Source organism: Coccinella septempunctata, chromosome 9 (assembly GCF_907165205.1).
Source record: "Coccinella septempunctata chromosome 9, icCocSept1.1, whole genome shotgun sequence".
In the NCBI taxonomy this organism is placed as follows: Eukaryota; Metazoa; Arthropoda; class Insecta; order Coleoptera; family Coccinellidae; genus Coccinella; species Coccinella septempunctata.
In genome coordinates, this window is record NC_058197.1 from 15,088,449 (window position 1) to 15,111,927 (window position 23,479).

The 23,479-nt window shown below is 39.8% G+C and overlaps 1 long non-coding RNA gene and 3 other non-coding genes across 4 annotated transcripts in view; 3 read left to right on the forward strand and 1 right to left on the reverse strand.

Moving 5' to 3' along the window:
* The window catches only part of LOC123320387, a 132,129-nt gene extending 126,023 nt beyond the window's left edge, over positions 1–6,106 (reverse strand). Inside the window, exon 1 of the long non-coding RNA XR_006538754.1 lies at positions 6,078–6,106. This is a non-coding gene — a long non-coding RNA (uncharacterized LOC123320387). The remainder of the gene's footprint in view (positions 1–6,077) is intronic.
* A 14,635-nt stretch (positions 6,107–20,741) lies between these two features.
* On the forward strand, positions 20,742–20,814 carry Trnav-aac. The gene has a single exon. It is a non-coding gene; the product is annotated as a tRNA-Val (tRNA).
* A 537-nt stretch (positions 20,815–21,351) lies between these two features.
* Trnav-aac lies at positions 21,352–21,424 on the forward strand. The gene has a single exon. It is a non-coding gene; the product is annotated as a tRNA-Val (tRNA).
* A 532-nt stretch (positions 21,425–21,956) lies between these two features.
* On the forward strand, positions 21,957–22,029 carry Trnav-aac. The gene has a single exon. It is a non-coding gene; the product is annotated as a tRNA-Val (tRNA).
* Positions 22,030–23,479: the final 1,450 nt, after the last annotated feature.

The following is a 23,479-nucleotide window of genomic DNA, read 5'->3' on the forward strand; positions in this document are numbered from 1 at the left end:
TAGTACCGGCATTGCCCTGTCAGCAGTCCCACAATCACCCTATGCTCAGATCGTGACAGCTTCAGCAGATTTCTGGTATAAGTCGGTGAAATAATCACGAATTTCTTTGAGTGAGTAAGTCCAGGAGTGTTTCTCCAGAGGGTTATTCTGTTATTAAACTCCCATTGTTGAAACGCTGCCTCATATTGGTATTTACCAAGCCCATAGGAAAGCTCAGGTCCGGCAGGTGTTAACCTTGATGTTCCTTCTGCAAGTTCATCGGATTTTTCATTTCCTTCAGCACCAGAATGCCTTGTTTCCATATAAGTGTCACTTTATTGCCTCTGCACTCCCATGTCAGCAGAGATCCCTGGCAGTGTGATTCCAGGGACCTCAGCGTAGCCTAGTGATATAGATATGCGCCCTTTTGAGGTTCATTTTAAGACACCCCTGAGCTCATACGTAAACAGCCAGTGTCTTGGTCTGTATAATAGAGAGTTCACTTCCCAGGGCCTTAGAGATCCACAGTTTAGGTCCATATACGCCTATGGCAGTGCCCCTTTCTGGGTGGATGACTTTTTGTCCAGACGATTTACGAAACACGAGGACGGTCAGCTATGACCGTTTCAAAGGGCTTTTCGAAATCGAAGATGATTGGTATAACATCCAATGGTTTTGCAAAGAGGTTTGAGTTCAGTTGATTCAATATCCTCATATGTCCAACCCAGTTTCCGTGTAGGAGATTCCCGTTAAGGGATATTCTAATTGCTTTCAGCAAGCTGTGTAGGGGAGGCATATCAAGTATGGCCCCAAGCGCTGCTGTAGGAGCTGTGTGCATAGCTCCCGTAACACCAACACAGTTCAGCCTTTGCAGTTTCTGCAGTTTGTTGCATATGGTGACCTCTTCGATACCAGTAGATCATCTATGGATATCATCTTGATTTTCTGTCACATCTTTGGCATTCCTTCTAATGTTTCTAATCATTTAGTCTCAGCTCTGAAGAGCAGTGGTTTTTCTTTCGAATACTTAGTAATAGATTTCCTTTCCGGTATTTCTTTCTACTTAGCAACATAGTAAAGGTGAGTCTGTGCCTACTGGGAAGATTCGCTGATGAGATTTACTTGGTTAGAGGAATACAGGCTCTAAGTTTTACAATTCTTTTTCCTTTAGATATTCTGAGGATGAAAGTGTGAGATCTGGGATCATCTCAAGTGCCCTAGCTGAACACGTTGTCATAGCTCCAATGCTGTGCACAAACCATGGCTAGCCTTTGTATTTGTCGAGGGTTATAATCGTACTGTTTAGGCTGACTACTGCCCCTCAATCGATTTGTGGTCTCACAATGTTGACGTAGGTATATCTATCGCTGTATTTTGTCTTCAATCTCATCGTCCCCACGGAATAGATATAGAGGCGGAAGAGCCATGTTGGTGTGCTCGGCCGCATTCAATTTAAGGTAATGCTGCTAATGCCACATCTCGAATCTCGATGCAGCGAAAATCGTGATTACATCTCGAATCCCAGCGATTCAATCTACCTCAGTAATTCAATAATTATCAATGGTGAATCGCGGAGATTCGCTCCATCTGACAACCACCATCTCCATCAGTTCTTGCGTCCGTGGTCGCTGGACCAATAGGCGAAAGAGACGGATGATATACTCCGGCTCAGCGACAACCGAAGGACATTATAAACAATATCTACTTTAGAGGTATCTCGGGTTTCTTGTGTTCGGAATCGAACGCAACAGATAAATCTTCGGCGGGGAATATTTTAATGTCGTAAACACATAGTAAATCAAATCCGTTCGCCTAATGATCGGAGTAGGCTATACGCGGAATGCGGCCGTCTTCGATAAATTTCTATCTATGTATAGTGGGGATTTGTCGTTTGAAAGGGCGATATTTCTCGATGTTAGGATCGATTTTCGAATTAATCAGGATTCATTAATAGGGGATTGTTCGATTCGACACGGTGTCAGTGGCTAGCGACCCATAATTTTCATATTTCGAAGGCTTCTTCGATAGGAGAGAGGCTGTACGATTGCCCGTTCAATTGGGGAACTCAAGCAGTGAGAAACATACCACTGCTGGCACTTCTTCTTCTACCACCCTCATCTCCTGAGGGGCAACAGTGTGGGGTTTCTCACTCTCCTGAGCTCGAGACCCACTAAAAACCCTCAACTGCTTCTTGAATTTTGGTTCCGGGCATTTGCCTATAAACCGTTCATCTCTTGGCCGGTTTTCTTCTCGCACACTATCGTGCTGGGATTTATGTGTTTATCCTCTATTGGATTAACACTTTATTGAATTTTTCAATAAGTTTCTGTTGTTATTTTAATCTCTTTTTAATTGATCTCTTGATCTCCTTCGGTAAATTCGCATTCTCCTTTTGTCTTCCTCTGGGTCGTAGTCCACTAGTCTCCTGAGTTCTTGATTCGGATGGTTTTTCGCTGTTTCGAATAATTTCTCTGCTTTTCTGTTCATGAATTCCGTTATGGTTTCCCATTTCAGGTCCCTATAAATCTGTCTATTCCTGACAAACCAAGGTGCATCTATTGCACATCGTAGCAGCTTGTTTTCAGTGGCCTGAATTCTTTTGATATGGCTCTTTGCCGCGAAACCCCAGGCAACTGATCCATAAGTCAGTTGAGGCCTAGCAACGGCTTTGATTATCTTCAATTTTGTCTCTTTCGACATTTGGCTTCTTCTTCCTATTAAAGGGTAGAGTCTATTCATCGCTGCTTTCGTTTCGTCGATTGCTTGTTTGATATGACTTTTCCAAGTAAGTCCTTTGTCAAGCGTTATTCCTTAATATTTGGCTTCATTTTTCTAGTCGATTTCTTTGCCGTCAACTTCCAGTTTCGTTGTGGGTCGCAGTCTTCTCTTCTGTAGTAATATTGCTTGGCTCTTTTGTCCATTGAGCTTGATTTTCCACTTTATGCACCAGTCATTTGTTTCGTCAATCGTCTCTTGTAGAACTCGTTCTATTACTTCTGGGTTGCGGTGTCGAGTTGCTATGCCTGTGTCGTCAGCATATAACGTTAGCATGGTTCTTGGATTTTTCGGAATATCGTGGATGTATATGTTGTACAGAAGTGGCCCAAGTACTGATCCTTGGGGTACCCCAGCCTCTATATCTCTTGTTGAGGAGCATTCTCCTCCCACTTTCACGTAAAATATTCTATTTTTGAGATAATTCCTGATCAACTTGCATATTTTGATCGAATATCTAGCACATCTCATCTTATATATCAATCCTTCTGCCATACTCTGTCGAATGCTCTGGCGACGTCTAGAAAAAACAAGACCTGTAGCTTGTTTATTTAGGAATCCCTCTGTAATGTACTCTGTGAGCCTTAATAATTGTTGTTCTGTTGAATGCTCTCTTCTGAATCCAAACTGTTCTGGTGGTATTAGTTTCAGATTTTCGGTTTCCTCATTTAGCCTCGTGGCGATAATCCTTTCTTCTACTTTTCCTAACGCCGACAGTAGACTTATCGGTCTGTAGTTTTGTGGGAACTTCTTCTCTTTGAATGGTTTATTGAATACTATGACTTCCGCTGTTTTCCATTTTTCTGGGTAGTGTTCTGTCCTCATGATTCCATTCGCGAAATTTGTTAGAGCGGCTATACCTTTTCTAGGTGATTTCTTCAACATAACATTCGTTATTTTATCGCTTCCGGGAGCTTTCCTCTTCTTCAAACTTCTATTTATTTCCCGGCCTTGTGACATATTCTTCAGGAACTGTGAAACAGCCTTTCGACTGGTTGAAACGAGGTCCCAAAATCCCCACACCAATCCCTGTGGACAGTACTTCAAAGCGTCTTTGGGAAATTAGCGTCTGAAGTTGAATACTGGGAATAATATCCTGCATACACTAGCTGGTACTTCATGGGGTGCTGATGCAACATCTATTCGAACTACAGTCCCAGTTTTGGTTCTTTCGGCTGCTGAATATTGTTGCCCCGTTTGGGTTAACAGTGCTCATGTGCGAAAAATTGATACACCGCTGAACCTTCTGTGAGACCAACTAGAGAAGACGTACGAAGCCTCGCCCATATGAAGTCTCGTCTAGTGAAACCTCGACTTGTAAGCCCCAATCTCGTTTCTAGATCCTCTGGAAAGTTTCGTGGTCTTTTCCGTTTCGTCTTTTGACTCTAAATATTCGTGGAATCATGCTATAGGTTCATCGAGCCAATGGTATACAGTATATACAAGATCGTGATACGTTTGTCAGTGATTCGTCTCGGTCTGATGGTGGGAGCATGACGAGTTTTTGCCTCAGGTGATTTTTCCACACATAACAACGATATAATTCCAAAGGTAAATGTCTTTTGGACCGATTTCGGTCATTGTTCACTCCTTCGACCGTGATAAGTATACCTTACTTACGTGACAATAAATCATATATGCAGCGCGTTTAACTCGCAATTGGAAAGAAGAAGACAGTTCGAACCGAACTGTTTCCCAAATCAATTCAATGCTGTGAGTCCACCGATGCTTAGTCTTGGACAATGAATCTCAAATATGGATGAAGCTTAGACTATCTTTACCCTGTTTTTACCATAGTTATTTGAAGAAATGTTCGATATTTTTCACACGAATGTTCTCACAAAAACCATTATGAACTATTGAATTGATTCTAGGTTCCTTCCGGAGCAAGGCATGATATGGTACATTGTTGAAATTATCTTCGAATAGACTCGATCATGACGACCCTTGTATGACATCTGAAATAAAACAGTAGTATTCGCGAATTTCAGCTCAATATTGGCGCTAGTTCTCACAAAACTTTTAGCGAACGGTCTGTGTCAATCATGTAATCCACGCTTTAATATACAGGCTGAGCCTTTGACTCGCACAAATATTTTAACAGTAGATTCTTGAGGTCAGAAGGAACAATTTTTTTCCTCACCATTTTTTCGAATAGTCTCGATTTGAAAGATACAGGCTGTTGAAAAGCCATAAGAATATTTTATTTTTAGTTATATTTCACAAACGGTTTTATCAAATGAAATTAATTTCGGAATATAGTTTTTCATTCATTTGATGAATCTCTTTCGTACACAAGATATCATCCACTTCTTCCAGTTTTATCATTATACCATTACGTACCATAAAAATACCAAAAATTCAAAGAACCCAACTCTTGAAACTAAGTTAGACGCTATCCAATGAATATTTGAATGTTTCGTGAAATAAAAGTATTCTTTATATTTTCTCGTATGTATAATGCGCCGTTTTCGAATAATTTGAGGTTCAAAAATTAAATGTATGTGTAAAATTTGAAAAACTGGGTACTTTAGCTGAATACAATTCTGTTCGAAAATCTAGAGATGTGTAGTGTCACAGATTCAGTTAGTTACTCTAAAGGTAACTGTGTTTTTCCAGGGGTGGCACAGCTCATTATGAAAACTTAAGATGGCTCTATCTTTTTTTCCTATACAATTTTTTTCGATTCGGTCCTGATAAAAAGATATAGACATTTTAAGTTTTCATAATAAGCTATGCCACCCATGAAAATACAAAATTCTCCCCAGAATAACAAGCTGAACCTATTGCACAACACATCAATATGTACGAAAATATAAATAATATATAAATATTCATTAGATAGCGTCAAACTTAGTTTCAAGAATTAGGTTTTTTGAATTTTTGGTATTTTTATGGTACGTAATGGTCATTTATGAGAAAACTGGGAGACGTGGGTGATATCTTGTGTTCGAAAAAGATTTATCAAATGAAAAACTATATTCCGAAATTCATTTCATGCGATAAAACTATTTGTTATATTTTTTATGGTTATTCAACAGCCTGTATCTTTTAAACCGAACTGATTAGAAAAAAAATGGTAAAGAAAAAAGTATTTATTTCGACCTCTAGAATCTACCGTTGAAATATCTGTACCAGTCAAATACTAACCCTGTAGAGTTTCACACCAAACCACAAATTCAACCTGTCCCGAGCTTGTAGATACTAATAAAATCTGGAAATTCTGCATTGGCGCGTATTTTCCAGAAATAATTCCAGCCAACGCTAATTTTCGGAAAAAATTCATGCACCAAGAAGATCGAAAGTGAATATTTCATACTCACCACTATATGACATGGGTTGTGGCGCTTCCTGAAAAAAAAGCCATGATTAAAGAAATAAATAAAAATTGAATTCAAAAGCTACAGACTGGATTGTAAACTGATGAAGCTTGCAGCATTTATTGAAAAGAAAAAATCAGGAAAGTTGCTGTTTTTGGACCGATAATGTACATTCAGTGTGCTTATGGGAAGATCATCAAATCACAACCTTTTCTTTTTATTTCAGTCTATTCTACGTTGAGAAAAGAAGGGCTGTCCAAATAATCCCTATACCTGAAATGAAAACTTTCAGAGTTATCAATGAGAAAACTAGCAAGAAATTTTCATTAATGGTTTCTTTAGGTTACCCCCTTTTTCTGCGTAGAATCGACTGATATCTTGAAAAATATGAACTGCTTATTCAAAAATCTTTAATTTTGATGAATTCGATTGGTCCAAACTGATGATCTTCTCTGTACACTTTTGTTCCAAACAGCAAATGGTGTTATAGAACCAAATATTGGCAAAATTTAAAGTGGTCGTGATTATTCTGAAAAGAACTTCCTTAGGAGAAATACTCAAACATTTTTTTCCATAAGAATGCCAATAAGTCATGAACCGTTGAGTTTTTACCCGAGGCAACGATGCAAAGATATACTGGGCGTGCCTTTTGAAATACGAAAAAAGTAGTCTGTTTCTAGTATGACCCAAAGTTGCAGAGGTCGGAAAATATTTCAGACTTCTAGAGCGAGATCACCTTGTACTATTTGATCTCATATTTTGGTCGCTTTTTCAACAGGCACCCTATAGACTATAGAGTATTGCATTATCCAAATATAACAAGTAGAAAAAGACAATTTTGGTCGGTCAACATCGAGAATCGACGTTATGAGCTTTTTAAATGCACGTGGAAAGCTACATATAATCGGAATGACTTCCAAACAGACGACAAAGTCTCCCCGACTTTCCCGTTTGAAAATCTCAATCAGGAAATTCCTCTCCGCGTCAATTTTCCGGACGTATCATTTTCGTTTAATTTCCCCGGTCGCGGCCCGACGTATATATTGAGAAAACTGGATATCCATCCCCCCGACCCTCGGGGGCGAAACGAAGATGGAACATTTTCATTTAGAGTTATCAATCACCGGCCGAACCCTTTCAGACGCGTACATTCTTCTCGCTCCCGGGCCAAGTTTGTCCCTTCAAGGGTCCCTTTCACGTTGACTTTCCCTACGGTAGCTTATACTATATGTACGGCGGTATCTGATCCGCCCGATACGTCCAAGTTTGCGGCCTCGCTCGTATTAAGTAAATGCCGTTAGTCATTTTAATATTGCGGATAAGTCAAGTGTGAAGTTTCCTGGTGCGAAAGGATGGATGGGACGGACTCCCTTGTTCGGTCGCTTTTGCATCTACGTGATTCCCATGTACGTACGATCGCACACACACGCGGGGGGTTGGTTGGTTATCTTATCTCTGCTGACCTCGGAGCCGAAATATCCGAAATTCGATTCAGGAGGAGGATTCTCAATGTGACCCCAACATTTCTTGATAAATTAGTCATTTCAGTTTTGATAACGTCTTCACAGCCTATCGAGGAGAAGGAGATCGACATTTTCAAATTCCAGTATACATTTTTGGGGTTATTTGTGGAAACAAGTGTATACAGGATCTCCCGGAATCACGTGAGACTTACTCAGGCGTGGATAAATTACATGAAGACGAGATAGGAATGCCTCAACTTTTTTCCTACGACGCCTACCTGAAATACGAACCCTCCAAGATGAAATTCTTTGCGATAACTTCCGAACGACTCAACTGATTCTGCTGATTCTGAGCATTTTCAATGGTCAGATACCATTTTTGCTGTTGAAGATATCGGAGACATTTCACTATTCATATATTTGATTATCAACTCTCCAGAAAAAGTGGGTACTCGTTTTTGAGTACAATCATGAAGTGAATATGAAATATTTCTTCAAGCTGTTTATTGTTTTCATGGTAAATGAGGAGAAGACATGTCAAGACAGCAGCTTTGTATGAAGGTTTGGAATAATCATAAAAATTATTTTCAAATTCAATCAAACAAATGCAACGGTGCATTTTTTCCGCGTCGCAGTTTACTTTGTTTTGCAGGATAATTGATAAAGTACATAAATTGAGTAGTTTCACCAACATCTTCAACAGCAAAAAAAGTTTCAGACAATTGAGTTCTAAGGTCAGTCAGTTCCTGGCCATCTTGAAGACTTACAGCGAACTTTCGTTGGAAACAAATCATTACTGATATTTGTATCGACTCGAATTTAAAAAAAAAACAGAATTGGTTTATTCATTGGCAGTTGACACGAAAAGACTGAATTATGGAAGTGCCATTTGGGGGCAGTAGTAGAAAAAAAATTAAGGCCTTCCTGACTCGTCTCTATACAAGGTGAGTCTTTGACTCGTACAAATAATTCAACAGTAGATTCTTGAGGTCAAAAGAAACACTTTTTTCTCATTACATTTCTTCTGATTCGGCATTGATAAAAAAATATAGCCCTTTTAAGTTTTCATAATGAGCTGTGTCACCCCTGGAAAAACAAAATTACCTTCAAAATAACTAACTAGATCTGTGACACTACACATCTGTGGATCTTCGAACAGAGTTAAATTCAGCCCAAGTACCCACCTTTTCGAATTTCACAGATATTTTTTACTTTTTGAACCTCAAATTACTAGTAAACGGCGCATTATACGAGAAAATATGAGGAATGCCTTTATTGTACAAAACATTTAGACATTCATAAGATAGCGTCCAACTAAGTTTCAAGTGTTGTGTTCCTTAAGTTTTTTGTTTCTTATGCTACGTAATGAGCATAATGAGAAAATTGGAAGACGTGGGTGTACGAAAAAGATTCATCGAATAAATTAAAAACTATTTCATTCGATGAAACCGTTTGTGAAATAGGACTGAAAATAAAATTTTCTATGTTTTTTCAACAGCCTGTATCGTCTGAACCGAGACTATTCCTAAAAAAATGGTAAATCAAAAAGTGATTTCTGTGATCTCAAGAATCTACTGTTTAAATATTTGTACGAGTCAAAAACTTACCCTGTATACTTTATTCACACCTGGAAAAGGGTACAGTTTATGTGTTAGGCGACGTTGATAAGAGGTTATTCGTTGAATATTTTGTATTTCGAAATGTAAATGCAACCATGAGTTGATTTCATATTTAATCATCTCAATAATTCAAATCGTTACAGTAAGTGTTATCACACAGTATACTGAGGCACACATAACACAGGCAAGTTCATCCAAGTATGGTTATCTCCATTTTAGTACAATTCGTGAAATCTACTCGCTTTTCTTTTCAATCGGAGAGGCACTCTGAGAGCATTTGAGGATGCCAGAGAGAGCAAAAAATTTGTAGTATTCATGGTTTTATCTCAGGGAATTTTCGCAGTATAATGTTCATTTTTTAATTAAGATTCCCTAAAATATTCATTTCTCATCAGGAAATTATGGAAAAACTGTTTCAAACAATGTCAACATAAGCTGAATCCTGAAATTCAGCGTCTAATTCTGGTGGTAATCCAGAATCAACTTCAACGTTCAAAATTCGTATCTCCACAACGTTATTCTGAAGTGAAATTGCAACGTTTTATTCACGTAGAATTTTTGATGAAAACCTGAGTAGGTAACCTCACTGTGAAAGCATGATGAAACTTCATTTTGAAATTCTTTCAACGATAAATAAAAGTAGCGTTACTTGAAAAATGTCATTTTCTTTCCACGTGTGAATTCACCAGCAGAAAGAGTACCTATCACCCAACAACTTCTTCCCACCTTTTCGCTTTGTTACAGGTTGAAAAGAGAAAGAAGCAACCACTAAACCGGCGATAACTTCTGTTCAAATTAGTGAAACAGAAGAACAACCCAACAACATCCATCCATAATTTCCCCAACAATCAAACATCTACAGTCCGAAATTCTTCATCTACCAAATCCAAATCCCGGATCCAATTATACATTCCAGCGTCCCTTTCAATCACGATCGAATGACATAAAAACGTCAGCGAGACAATGGCCGAGACCGTTCTTCCACTCGGCCGGGGTTGCACGACGATCCGCGTCGATTCAGAAAGACGAGACGCAGCGGGCGGTCCAACCCCCGCAGATCGAAAGTTCGTCCTTTCTCTCGGTCGATTTTTTTCCCGACTTGATATTTAATTCATTCGATTTATTTATTAGGGGCGATTTTATCGGTCCGTAGATCCTTTCGATCGTAAACTATCGACGTTGGGACAGATGGCTCGTCAGGGAGAGAGACGTTTGACGTTTCATTCGGACGGCGTGGGAAGGATCGAGAAACCAACCGCGCGGAATAAGGTTGAGAAATTTTTTTGAGGTGATGCTTGATATAGGACATACATTTCTGATTGATCGAATTAAGGCTTTGTAATGAACCCCAGTTTTCTGAGGAAAATTGGAGTTCATCTTAGTGCATTTCTTTCGTTTTAAATTTCCGTCTTTGAAAATATTTTAATTCTCGAATATTCCGTACGTTCATTCCGACAGGCAGAGTAAATGTAAAAAACCGCTTATCTGTATTTCACGTTGTTTTTCTTACATGCCGCTGAAGATTTCGACGTTTTTCATCTGTTGATATGCGATAAACCGGAGCTGACGACGTTTTTCATTCTTGTCGTATTCTGGAATTTTCAGATTTTTACCGTGAGAGGGGATATGCCTATAAAAGCAAATTTTCCCCCCGCGACGGTCACTTTTCGACTTTTCGACTGTTACTTCAGTTCTTCGGTTCACTTTTGACTTTTGAATTTTACTTCAGTGCTTTCCCTTCGCTTGAGTATTTTCGATTTTTCGCTTTCTAATGTGGTTTCTAACTTCTGTTATAAATTCAGTTGATTTTCCGTATTTCTTTCGCCGTTGAAGAATAATCATTTTGTGTTTGCATCAGTGCTTAGAGTTAATTTTTTAGTTTTTCTTTTAAATCCTTTGAGTTTCGAGTGCTTGAAACAAAGGAGGTAGGTCCCCGTCTGTACCGTTCAGTTTCTTTGTTAGACCTACGCCGTTACTTCCTTAACTTTGACACTGCTGTACTGTATCGTTTTCTGTTGTATTTTATCGTTCTTTACCCTGTTGCGCGAAATAGACATTTTCTTCGCTGTCAGTCATGGCGTGCTATAACCCTTGGGGCAGCGAATAAAAGTCTCGAACAGGTCCGCCCTAGCCCTTGGGGTACGGAAGGGAAAGTTCCGTCAACCCCCCCTGTCCGCGTTCCGCGTCATAAGTGTTAAATCCGAAATCTCTTCTTTTCTGTCAGTCATGGCGTGCTATAACCCTTGGGGCAGAGAATAAGAGATACCGCACTTAGTCAGTGAAATCCCGTAGTTGCGTTAAAAATAGACATTTTCTTCGCTGTCAGTCATGGCGTGTTATAACCCTTGGGGCAGCGAATAAAAGTCTCGAACAGATCCGCCCTTATTGTGTTTCATTTCCGGAGAAATACAACTACATACCGATACCGTATAGCAAGTCCTTAGCATTCGTCAGTTCTGGTTGGCGCATTTTTATTGAACCGTTAATTTTTCACTACACCCGGTATAAATTTCATAAAGTGCTCGTGACCGGATAAGATTTCCCGAATGTATTTTCACTTATAGAATCACTCATATCTCACATATCTCCCTTGTACATATAACTAGTTTCCGAAGGTGTGAATAAACTTTTACATAATTCGATTTTGACTTCTTCGTTGTCGCTACTACCCTAGACAACACCGAGCTCTGTCTCCGGCTAGCAGCTACTCTGGTAGGTTTGCTATTCTTCCTATTGAAAAGAATAGCTGGCGCTCGAGATTAAAGTTTCCTCCGAGTAAACCACGTTACAGCTTCTTGATCTCCCATCGCTTACGAGGTAGGGTAAATAAAGTGAAAATTTATTTGATAAAAATGTTAAAAAACGATATTTACGCAACTTCACAGACAAGTATCATACAAAGGCGCGAACGTAATTGATGCAATTTTTATTTCACTTAGGTACTTTTAATTTCATCTGGAATTTCCTTAATTGTTGGAAATTTGAATTGGACACCACGTATATTTTGCAGATTTTAAGTGAACTTATTATTTCGAACCAGTTTAAACCCGCGACTTCGCTGGCATAATATATTCATTGTAAAACATTCGAATATTCATTTGATTGAGTCCCACTTAGTTTCAACAGTTGTGCTCTCTGAATTTTTGGTATTTTTATGGTACGTAATGGCCATTACGAGAAAACTAAAAGACGTGGGTGATATCTTGTGTTCGAAAAACATTAATTAAATAAATGAAACAGTGTATTGCGAAATTCATTACATTCGGTGAAACCGTTTGTGAGATAGAACTAAAAAAGACATTTCTTCATGGTTTTTCAACAGCCTGTATCTTCTAAACCGAGCGGAGTGTTTCTTCGCACACCAAAATCTACTGTTGAAGTATTTGTATGAGTCAGAGACTTACCCTGTATAGATGATATCACAATAATCTAGATGACGGCGATATATAAGAGGATTGCTTTGGGTTTTATCAAATGTGCAATGTGTAATGCACTATTTATCCTGTAGATCTCCCTAGTAGGTTGATTCACCTTTTTGGTAGATTCACTTTTTGGGGCTGATTCGCCTCCGTTAAACTCTATAGTTGTTCGATCCTGAATGTTAGGGATGCCTGGCTCAGGTTTGTCAGGCGGTTTGTGTCCCAGTCGCTGGCGACACTTTGCGGACAGGAAAAACATCTCTTCGTCTGTCAATCATCACAAAAATGTAAAAGCATCGTCGGACGCGCCGAAAGAAATACTTTCGGTGCGTCCGATATTAAATTGTTGTGATGATTGACAGAAGAAGAGATGTTTTTCCTGCTCGCAAAGTGTCGCCAGCGACTGGGACCTATTGAGCCTTCTTTCTATATTTCCTTGGTAATAATAACCTCACTTCTGAGGGGGTCTCGAGAACTATGAGAGCTCGAAGAAAACCGAGCTTAACTTCAACTTCAAAGGCAAAAAAGTTGTAAGAACTTTTCGAAATCGTCTAAATCTAAATTTTTGCTTATTACTCAAAAATGAAGAATAGTAGGAGACACCGGTTCTCACCATTCTCTGTTTCTCTGAAAGAGGGCTCTTATAGTTAGAGGAGACAACGAATTTTGCCCACCCTGTACATCCCTAAAGCTTCATTTATGAAGCAGGACTTATTGGTCGAAATTTATGGGAATCAATCCCGAGCTAATGGAAAATGTGACCCTTCTGCATTTCTGCGACCCTCAATCACCATCAAGAGCGGGACTAACATCGGAAAACGACGGCTAAGATCATCCCCTGAATACTAACGATCTCAACCCTTCACCGACGCTCGTTTGCGTCCCCGATCGGCCGGATCGAACGGAAAACGCCCATTTTTCGCGTGCCGCACCTCGAAATTCGGGATTAACGCCGATTTTCAGCCAATTTTGGCGTTTTCTCCCCTCCCACCTGAGAAAAATCCGCGCCGATAACCCTCCGACGGCCCCCTCCCAAGATCAAAGGCGAACGGATGCCGATTCGAAATTCGAACTATTCGCCGCACCTGAGGAGAAATTTCGACGTTGACCGGGATCGGTCCGGGTAACGAGCCGCCCCCTGCGCCGAGATCAAAGGATCAAAGGGGCCGCCGCCGCTCGAACTATGCGAAAAATTAATATCTCGCCGGCGATTATTGTTATCAACTGTCGAAATTAGGCGGGGATCGGCTGTACGGAAATGCCTTTGATACGGAAATTAATTCTGTGGTTCCAACCCCCGAAATCGGATACACCTAGCGGTGAACTACAAGAACAAGTGTTTGATTTACAAATTCTTCAACTGCCAACTGATATATTACCCGTTTTTTCAGATCATGCTAGTATCAATCAAATGTGTAATGTGTAATGTACCAGTTATCCCTAGTAGGTTGATTCACCTTTGTGGTAGATTCACTTTTTGGGGCTTATTCGCCTCCATTATACTTTATAGTTGTCCGATCCTGAATGTTAGGGATTCCTGGCTCAGGTTTGTCAGGCGGTTTAAGTCCCAGTCGCTGGCGACACTTTGCGGGCAGGAAAAACATCTCTTCTTCTGTCAATCATCACAACAATTCAATATCGGACGCACCGAAAGTATTTCTTCCGGCGCGTCCGACGATGCTTTTACATTTCTGTGATGATTGACAGACGAAGAGATGTTTTTCCTGCCCGCAAAGTGTCGCCAGCGACTGGGACACAAACCGCCTGACAAAACTGAGCCAGGCATCCCTAACATTCAGGATCGGACAACTATAAAGTTTAAAGGAGGCGAATCAGCCCCAAAAAGTGAATCTACCAAAAAGGTGAATCAGCCTACTAGGGAGATCTACGCAGTTCGATTTAAATAATAACAACGTTTTGACACAAGAGTTGAAGTTATTTAAAATTATCATCTTTTTAACTTTACCTATTATTATTGTCTATCGATACGCTACTGCTAACGGACCCAATTCTGTTAATTGACCTTGATCTTGCCACCTTCTACGTCATCGCCCTTCCAATCGGCTCTGACTGAATTGCAACTTCTTTCTATTAGGTATAGAATGATTACCATAAGGTGATAGTGTTATTTTACCATAGGTGACATTGACTCTAGTAAACAGAACGTCTGCTGAGCCATTCGGCTCCAATTCTGACTCAGAATTTTCACTAACAAGCAATAGAGATAAACGTAAGTTTAACTGAGTCGTAGCAACGAAAAATGTGTGCAACTAATCGAACTAGGCATTTCCATGTTGACATATGTTATCTTTTTCACAAATGAACACGTTTCTCTCCTGTCTTGAAATCAAGACAAGATCTCGAAATATTCAAGAACTTGCCGACTCCTAATGAGAAGTGCCATAACCCCACATTTTCGTTCTACAGAGGGTGGAGGGTGTCAAATTTTCAGGGCCTGTCGACTGTCTTTATAAAATTGAACAGACTATACGAACCAGTAGCAAATTCGATTGTCTCTCATCCGAACGACGCCAGACAGAGGGATCCACATGCGGCAATCGACGCAGGCCAAGAAAACCGAATGAGAGAGTTACAGGGCCAAGACGCCAAGACGGTAACGCCAATTCCTGTAATTGGTACATAAATTCGACTACTGCACCCAATTAAGGTGTACGTGTCCCCGTTACGGATTTATGTTCGGTTAATAGAACCGAATTCGAACTAATAGGAAAACGGAGACGAACTAGTCCCGAAATCGAACCGGAAATTTATCGGAGGGGGTTAAAGTTCGTGCCACGCTCTCCGGAGTTGATGGATTAACCTTCTGGACGTCTACGGCTAGACGCGCACGGCCTACCGGATGAGCGACGCGAAAAACTGGTTCATCTGGATGGAAAAGGACCACTTCGCTATTATCTAGCCTTTGGGATGGCCCCAACTCAGTCAAATATTCTATAACCTATAAATGTGACCGAGAAGTGGACGCCCAAGATCTACTTATCCTGCACAAGATCGTATTTGGAATCTGTAGAAAGCCTTTGAGTACTTTTCGATTGGAACAATTCGTCGAAGACTTTAAGACGTTAACCTACATAAATTTTCACTTGAAACTGTGAAATGTATGCGGACATCGACTAAAGAAAGCATAAGATAAGTCAGTAAACATTTAATAAACAAAAAATAGGCGACAACATGGAAGTTTTTGTAACAGTCTATCCAACAACGATTCTCTCAGCTTTTCTCCCTGTTCTGCTCGTTTTTCCTGCCCCGACAAGACCTCCGTTCCATCTTAAATTCGACCCGGTCTTAATTCTCTCCTCTATAATTCACAGCGTCCCCAATTTACACGCTATAATTGTCCCCTTGTCTCCTGACCTACCGACTGACCAGGGCCCATAAATCACCTCCGACTCGAAGCCAAACCTCCGTGTAAGCCTTCCGTTAAAGTCGCACTTATCATCGATTAGACGTCGAACCGACAAATCGGTACACGGGAATTAGATTCCTTCGGGGTCCTCCCGGGTCGGACGTCGGCGACGTAACAACGCCTCGAAACGGTCTTTATGACACGCGGTCACCTCTGAAACGCGTACGTAACGCTGCCCGAGTGTCGGTATTGTCAGCATCCGGACCGCACTTACATCACCGCATGGACGTGTGCGAGATTTTTCGTCTTGCCTGATCAGGGATGTGCAAATTTCACGCACTCGTTTCGGTTTCAAAAGCGACAAATTCCGAAAAATTATTTATTTCTTAACGAGTGCGGAAAGTGAAACTTTCCCGCACGTGAGTGCCCAACAAAATTCGGGCCAGCAGACAATTTGCGTATCAGTTGGGAAAATTATTTTGTCTACGACTTTTTACTTCATTTTCTCGCACCGTGCAGCAGAATTCACTTCTTGCCTATAGCCGAGGAGACATTTATTTTTCAGCACTGCATTAGTACGGAAAATGATTACGACGAAACCTTCAGAAGTAAGGAAAAGTATTTAAAAAAAATCTCTCAAACAAGTTCGAAAATAGGTCACTTTTCCGCACCAGTGCGGCAGAGTTCACTTTCCGCCAATAGCCGAGAAGAATTCCACTTATGCGGTAAAATAACAACTAAAACGGTGAGGAAAAAGTGGTAAGGATGACCGGAAGTACAAAACTGTTATTTCTCAAACGAGTGCGCGAAGTGAAGTGTTTGGGTAAGTGGTCGAGTGCGGCATGTATGACTTGTAAACATCATTTTTTCTACCGCCTTTTTTCTTCACTCTTTCAGTAGGTGAATCGCGTTTCCGCATTATTTTCTAAACAAGTGCGGAAAATTACAGTTACCACACTTGTTTCGGCAAGAAGTGCCGTGCAGGAAAGTCACTTTATGCATGAGTTGAAAACTAATACTTTTTCACGAAGTTTTGCCATTTTTCTTCAATATTTCCAGTTTCAACTTTTCCGCACGAATGCGGTAAAATTCACTCTATGGCAACGGTCTAAGAGAAATCCACTTTAACTCACTGGTACGGGAAAGTAGAATGTCGGAATTGAATGTGTGTAGTGTGTAGGATTGAAGAAAAAAATCATTTTTGTCTCCATTTTCCTTCACTCGTATCAAAATCCGGAAAACCATTTTTCCGCACCAGTGCGGGAAAAATGGATTTTCGCCAACAGCAGACCAGAAAGACTTTCCCGCACTGGTGCGGGAAAGTGATACTTTCGAATCCCCAATGATTGTTTGAAGTGGTGGAAAACGCATAGGAGTAAAAAGTAGTTGTGTTTTTGACAAGTGCAGAAATCGATACTTTCCAGCACTCGCTACAGTTCAACGCACGAACGAATGGTATATGTTCAGGAGAACTAACAGGTGGCATTGGCTTTACGTTCTTCAGAACAACAAACCTTGATCTGGCGACTTGAAGAATATAATAAAATGTCAATAAAAGAAAAAAATATAAAAGATAAATACATAAAGAATAGAAAAGATATGAATTAACCCAATGGAGTAGGAATCGGTCAGGGCCTAATGAGTAAAAACTCGAGTTTTGGACACGAATTGTACAAGGAACCTTACACATCCCTGTCGTATTCGGAAGACGACCTGTAGGTGGCGTCAAACGAGAAACAATCGAACCGCCAGCCGTGTGTATGTTCCTCCGTCTGTCCGCGTGTATATTTATACGGTTAAAATACCCCGGCACGCTGTACTGCGCCGAATATATGCAAACCCTTTTCTTGTAATTTAGCGAAATAAACATTAACGCTACTAAAAGCAATAAAATAAATCAAGCAGCCGAACGTCGCACGCTGTTAATGGGAAAATCGAGGGAGGCTGAGGAAAACAACAGACGATCGGCTGTGTGCGAGCGCTGCGCGCGCGGTCTCAAGTAACGCCAGACGAACGAGATAGCAGACAAATGAGGTTCGGTCGGGCGAAAAGTTTCGCAGTATATTTCCCGAATGGCGAAGACGATGCCGGGAAATTTTAATGTATAGAGGGTTCCTTTTCTCGCCTGATATATCGGGGAACGTTGAAATACCTGAAAAGCTCCACTGGAAAAGTGGCACAGCTAATACAACACTCAGTATTAAGTTACAACAATTTTCGGTCTAGATGTGTCTAAGGGCTAGGTATACTTCATTCACTTTTATTTTAGCAGTCGGTTGGCCATGGAAATTTGACACATTTCACTCTGTATAGTACGAAAATGTCGGGTTATGATGCTTGTCAAAACATTTTTGGGTTTTAAATCAACGCTATGTTGCCGTTCTACGTAAAAGTTTCTGTTATTACGTATTTTATCACTATGTCGAATCTCTTCGGAAAATATGTGACGAACATAATTGAAGTTTATACAAACTGATTGAAGTCATACCAAATCCAGCTATTTGCATGGAAAATACAAGAGATCAGTATAATATCATAATATGCACTAGCTTGAGGAGAGTTAATGTTCGTTATATTCTTTGGCTAAAGTTGAATACGTTACATCAGTTGTATATTTCAAAAATATTAACCCGAAGATGAAATGCATATGATGCATTGGTTGGGAATGGGTATCTCCCGAAGGAATTAACAGGTAATTACAAGAATGTCAAATTCTTCAACAAAAATCATCTTGCATTAATATAAGTTGAAGGAATTAAAGGAAGTTTCAAGTCAAGATGAACTTCACATGAATAAACAAGTAACAGGGCAACTTGCGCGTATTTGCGTCTATTCATCTCAATACATTGATGTAATAATAATAATAATAGGTATTTATTAGTACCTTAAGACATTTACATTGTATAGGACAAGTCAAATGAAAAATAGGAAAATCCATTTTAGGGAACATATTCTCCGATGACATTTATCGAAAATCCTGTAGTAAACTTTTCGCATTAATTCACTCAAACATAAAATTCTCAAATACCACCACTTTTTTGGGTCTCCCAATAGAAGAAAATTCTTTGTCATCCTCTTCATTCACAATCTTTCTGATTGTGGAAATATCCAGCTGAAATATAAGTCGTTTAGATTCAGATGAAACATTATATAAATTCTCTTATATTGAATATGTTCGCTACCGTCTGACGTATTGTGGATTTTAGAATATCATCAGGGTATAACTATTTGAATGAGCGGGCCTGAATTCTAAATAGCACTTTCTGAAACCCTGTCGCTTTTTTCAATCACTTTCGGCATTTTCGTAATAAAAATTGATATTAGTTGTGGCAACGGCGTTATGACATTAACGACATTTCATGAGTGCCAACTTAACTTCGTTCTAGTTACAAAAACTTGAGAAAATTATTTCATGGCCAACCGACTGCTAAAATAAATTTGAATGAAGTATAGGTAATCTAGCAAAATTTCAGAGATATCCAATCAAGGGGAAAAAAAAGAAGAAAGTAATAATGCACTCACTCGTTTTCAATCTTTTTAAACCTTCGATATTTTTTTCTATCCCTAAACAATTTAGAGAAAATTCCTGCTTAACCGAAGAGTATTATAAAAAAGAAGTCGAAGGTATATATCTTCTCCGTTTTGTTTTCGATGATTTTAATTAAACGTATTCAAATTTATTTCTTTTTTTATTATTTTATTTATCTTTTTTCCTCAAAATAACTCAGCGAATGTACAGTTCGAATTATTGTATTGCATTTTGAAACTTCCTGTACATTCCTAGAAATTTTTTCTAATACTGGGTGTTCTGTTTTCTCTGACACTCAGTAGTATCTACCAAAATATGAATCAATCGTCGCAGATCTTGAGCAATATCCGTTTAATCAATTTTCACCAATCATCATTAATGGAGCGACCTAAAAAACGCTCGAAGAAAAGCGAAAAAAAGCATATTTCTGGCCGTGCGGAAAACCCCAACCCCCTGCCCCGCTCCGCGGCGCCATTAATCAAGATATTTAATTATTGGAACCGAAATTCGAGATCGGGAGTTGGCGAAAAGGGGTAGATTCCCGTGTAGCGATAGCGAAAAGATGCCTTATTTCGTCCGGGCTTTAATAAAATCAGATCCGAGATCGCTGCTCCTAGCATCCCTTCCCTCTGCCCCCGTTCACCCTCTTCCGCAGCCGCCCGCCGCGATTTTAATTTAAATTGGGAATATTTTAGCATGAAATTCGTATTAGGATTTCTGATATTTTATATCTGTGTTTTTCGGCCGGATGAAATTTCATCGATACGGAGATAGCGGGGTTCTACCCCCATGAATATTCATGCGGTGGCGGTAATGAAAAGTACTCAGTTGGAAGGGGTTGATGATACGGCCGAAGAACCGGTCGTAACGTTTGCAGAAGGCGACGGACGTTCTATTTTTGTTAATCATTCCGAAAGAAAACACGAAAAAATCATGGCCACCCCAGAAATGGAATTAGTCAACGATCATTTTCCTTCTGTTCTAGACTTGAGCTGAAATTTCGTTGTTTTTTCCAACCCTATTCAAGAGTCAAGTACTGGTTTCAAACTCGATCAAATCTGTATTCTTCGAAATATTGGTAGATTGAAATTTTTCTTGAGGAACCCAAGCAGGGATGAGCGAGGTTAGTACTTGGATGGGTGACCACACTGATTACGATTTTAAACCGAAAAAGCTTCCGATTCACTTCGGCAATCTCTTCATTTAATGTAACGATTGAAGGAGACTAGTTCGCAGAGTTCTTCAACTTGTCCATATATATATACATCAAGTTTCCGTGGTGTAGTGGTTATCACATCCGCCTAACACGCGGAAGGTCCCCGGTTCGATCCCGGGCGGAAACACACTTTTTATGCTTTCCTAATTGGGAAACATACTTCGAGAATCCTTTCCAGAAATCATGTCATCGAAAACAATAATTCTGTATTGCTGTCTACCATATTTCAGTATTCAGCACTCAGTACTCTGTCTCGAAGATAAGTAATAAAATATTAAGTACTGATACGAAGAGTTGTGTGAAATTTAATGGGAACGATATCGATGGAAAATTGAGAAAAATCAAATCAAATGAAAGGGGAACTTATCGCAAGACGAGGACCAAATTTTGCATATACTTCCAGAACCTCATTCAAGAGTCGAGTACTGGTTTCAAACTCGATCATATCTTTATTCTTTGAAATATTGGTAGATCAAAATTTTTCCTCAGGAACCCAAGCAGCGATGAGCGTGGTCGGTACTTGGATGGGTGGCCACACTGATTATGATTTTAAACAAGTCCGAAAAAGCTTCCGATTCACTCCGGCGATCTCTTCATTTAATATTACGATTGAAGGAGACTAGTTCGCAGAATTCTTCAACTTGTCCATATATATATACATCAAGTTTCCGTGGTGTAGTGGTTATCACATCTGCCTAACACGCGGAAGGTCCCCGGTTCGATCCCGGGCGGAAACACACTTTTATACTCTCAAAAACGCGAAACATTCTTCGGGAATCCTTTCCAGAAATCATGTCATTGAAAGCAATAGTTCTACAGTGATGTCAACCATATTTCAGTACTCAGCACTCAGTACTCTGTCTCGAAGATAACTCATAAAATATTAAGTACTGATACGAAGAGTTGTGTAAAATTTAATGGGAACGATATCGATGGAAAATTGAGATAAATCAAATAAAAGGGGAACTTATCGCAAGACGAGGACCAAATTTTGCATATACTTCCAGAACCTCATTCAAGAGTCGAGTACTGGTTTCAAACTCGATCATATCTTTATTCTTTGAAATATTGGTAGATCAAAATGTTTCCTCAGGAACCCGAGCAGCGCTGAGCGTGGTCGGTACTTGGATGGGTGACCACTCTGTTTATGATTTTTAAACAAGTCCGAAAAAGCTTCCGATTCACTTCGGCAATCTCTTCATTTAATGTTACGATTGAAGGAGACTAATTCGCAGAATTCTTCAACTTGTCCATATATACATACATCAAGTTTCCGTGGTGTAGTGGTTATCACATCCGCCTAACACGCGGAAGGTCCCCGGTTCGATCCCGGGCGGAAACACACTTTTTATACTGTCATAAACGGAAAACATACTTCGAGAATCCTCTCCAGAAATCATGTAATTGAAAACAATAATTCTGCATGATCTCTAGAATCTCCAGTAGTCGTAAATGCTGTCAACTGTAAACTAATCAACAATTCGAACAATAAAAAAAGGAAAATACCGATAAAACGTAAATCCTACATTCAAATGAAAAATGAATATTGAAAAAAAAATAAATAAAAAATTAAACCTTCTGTTTAAATCATTGAAAGATTTTCGTAGAAAATACGAAAAAATAATAATCCTTTCATATGAATTGATTTTTAACAATTATTAACTGGCGATTAGCTAATTAGCTACATAATTTTGGGAAAATAATACAAGTCAGACACCAAAAGAAGCAACCCACATCGAAAAGTGAATCGGATCGAAAATCTTCGAATCAACCCCTTCGAGAACTGATTCATCCCTCCTTTCGTCGACCGAGCCATCGACGAAGGGTTGGGGGGGGGCGCCGTTTGCCGCATAATATCTCACCTACTCCAACCCGTCCCCCTTTCTCGAATTGAAGATGCCCTAATAACAATAATTGAACCAAAAAATCACCCTTCATCTGCCAAATGTATTAGAATTTACGTTTCTCCAAAGAGCGATATCTTTTTCCTAATGTGTCTCTTCGATGCGGGGGCCGAGACCGTCGAAACAAAGGGAAAGGGTTGGAGTAACCGCCGATCTTATAATCGGCACAGGGTGGGATCTCCCGGATTCACGGATGCTGCAATTTTCTCTTCTTTGAGGGGGTAAAAACAATGAACGGCTAAGAAAGCTGTATCTGCTTTATAGCGAAATTTGGAGACTACAGACACATAGGCACAAATCCGAAGGTAACCTCAAATGTCTCAGTAGTTTACTGACTGACATCTTCTTAGCCGAGTCCAAGTAGTGCGAGCAAAGTTGGTGCAGTAAAACGCAAAACATGGGAGCAGTAATCTAATGCCAGCTTCTTCCCAGCATCAATTGCCGAGTCCACTATGTGATTATGGCCTACACCAGTTCCATGCATAAAAAAAATATTGCGTTACCGAAGCAACGCACAATAACTCATTAGAAGTGTCAGTGTGAAGTTTGAGGTCAAAAGTGAACCAGAGTTACACAATAAATTATAAGAAAGAAGATGTCCACCGAAATTGTGAAAATCGAAAAATTGGAGTATCGAGCCATCATCAAGTACCTGTATTTGGAAGGGTTAAGAGATAAGCAGATTTACGAAGATATGCTTAATCCCTTGGTGATCAATGTCCTTCGTATGCGACCGTGAAAAATTGGACTGCAAGCTTCAAAAGAGGAAAATTTTCCATTGAAGATGATGACCGATCGGGAAGGCCAGTTTCTGTGTCAGTCCTCGAAAATTTCGATGCAGTTCATGATTTTATCAGACCGTCGAATTGGGCTAAAACGGATATCTGA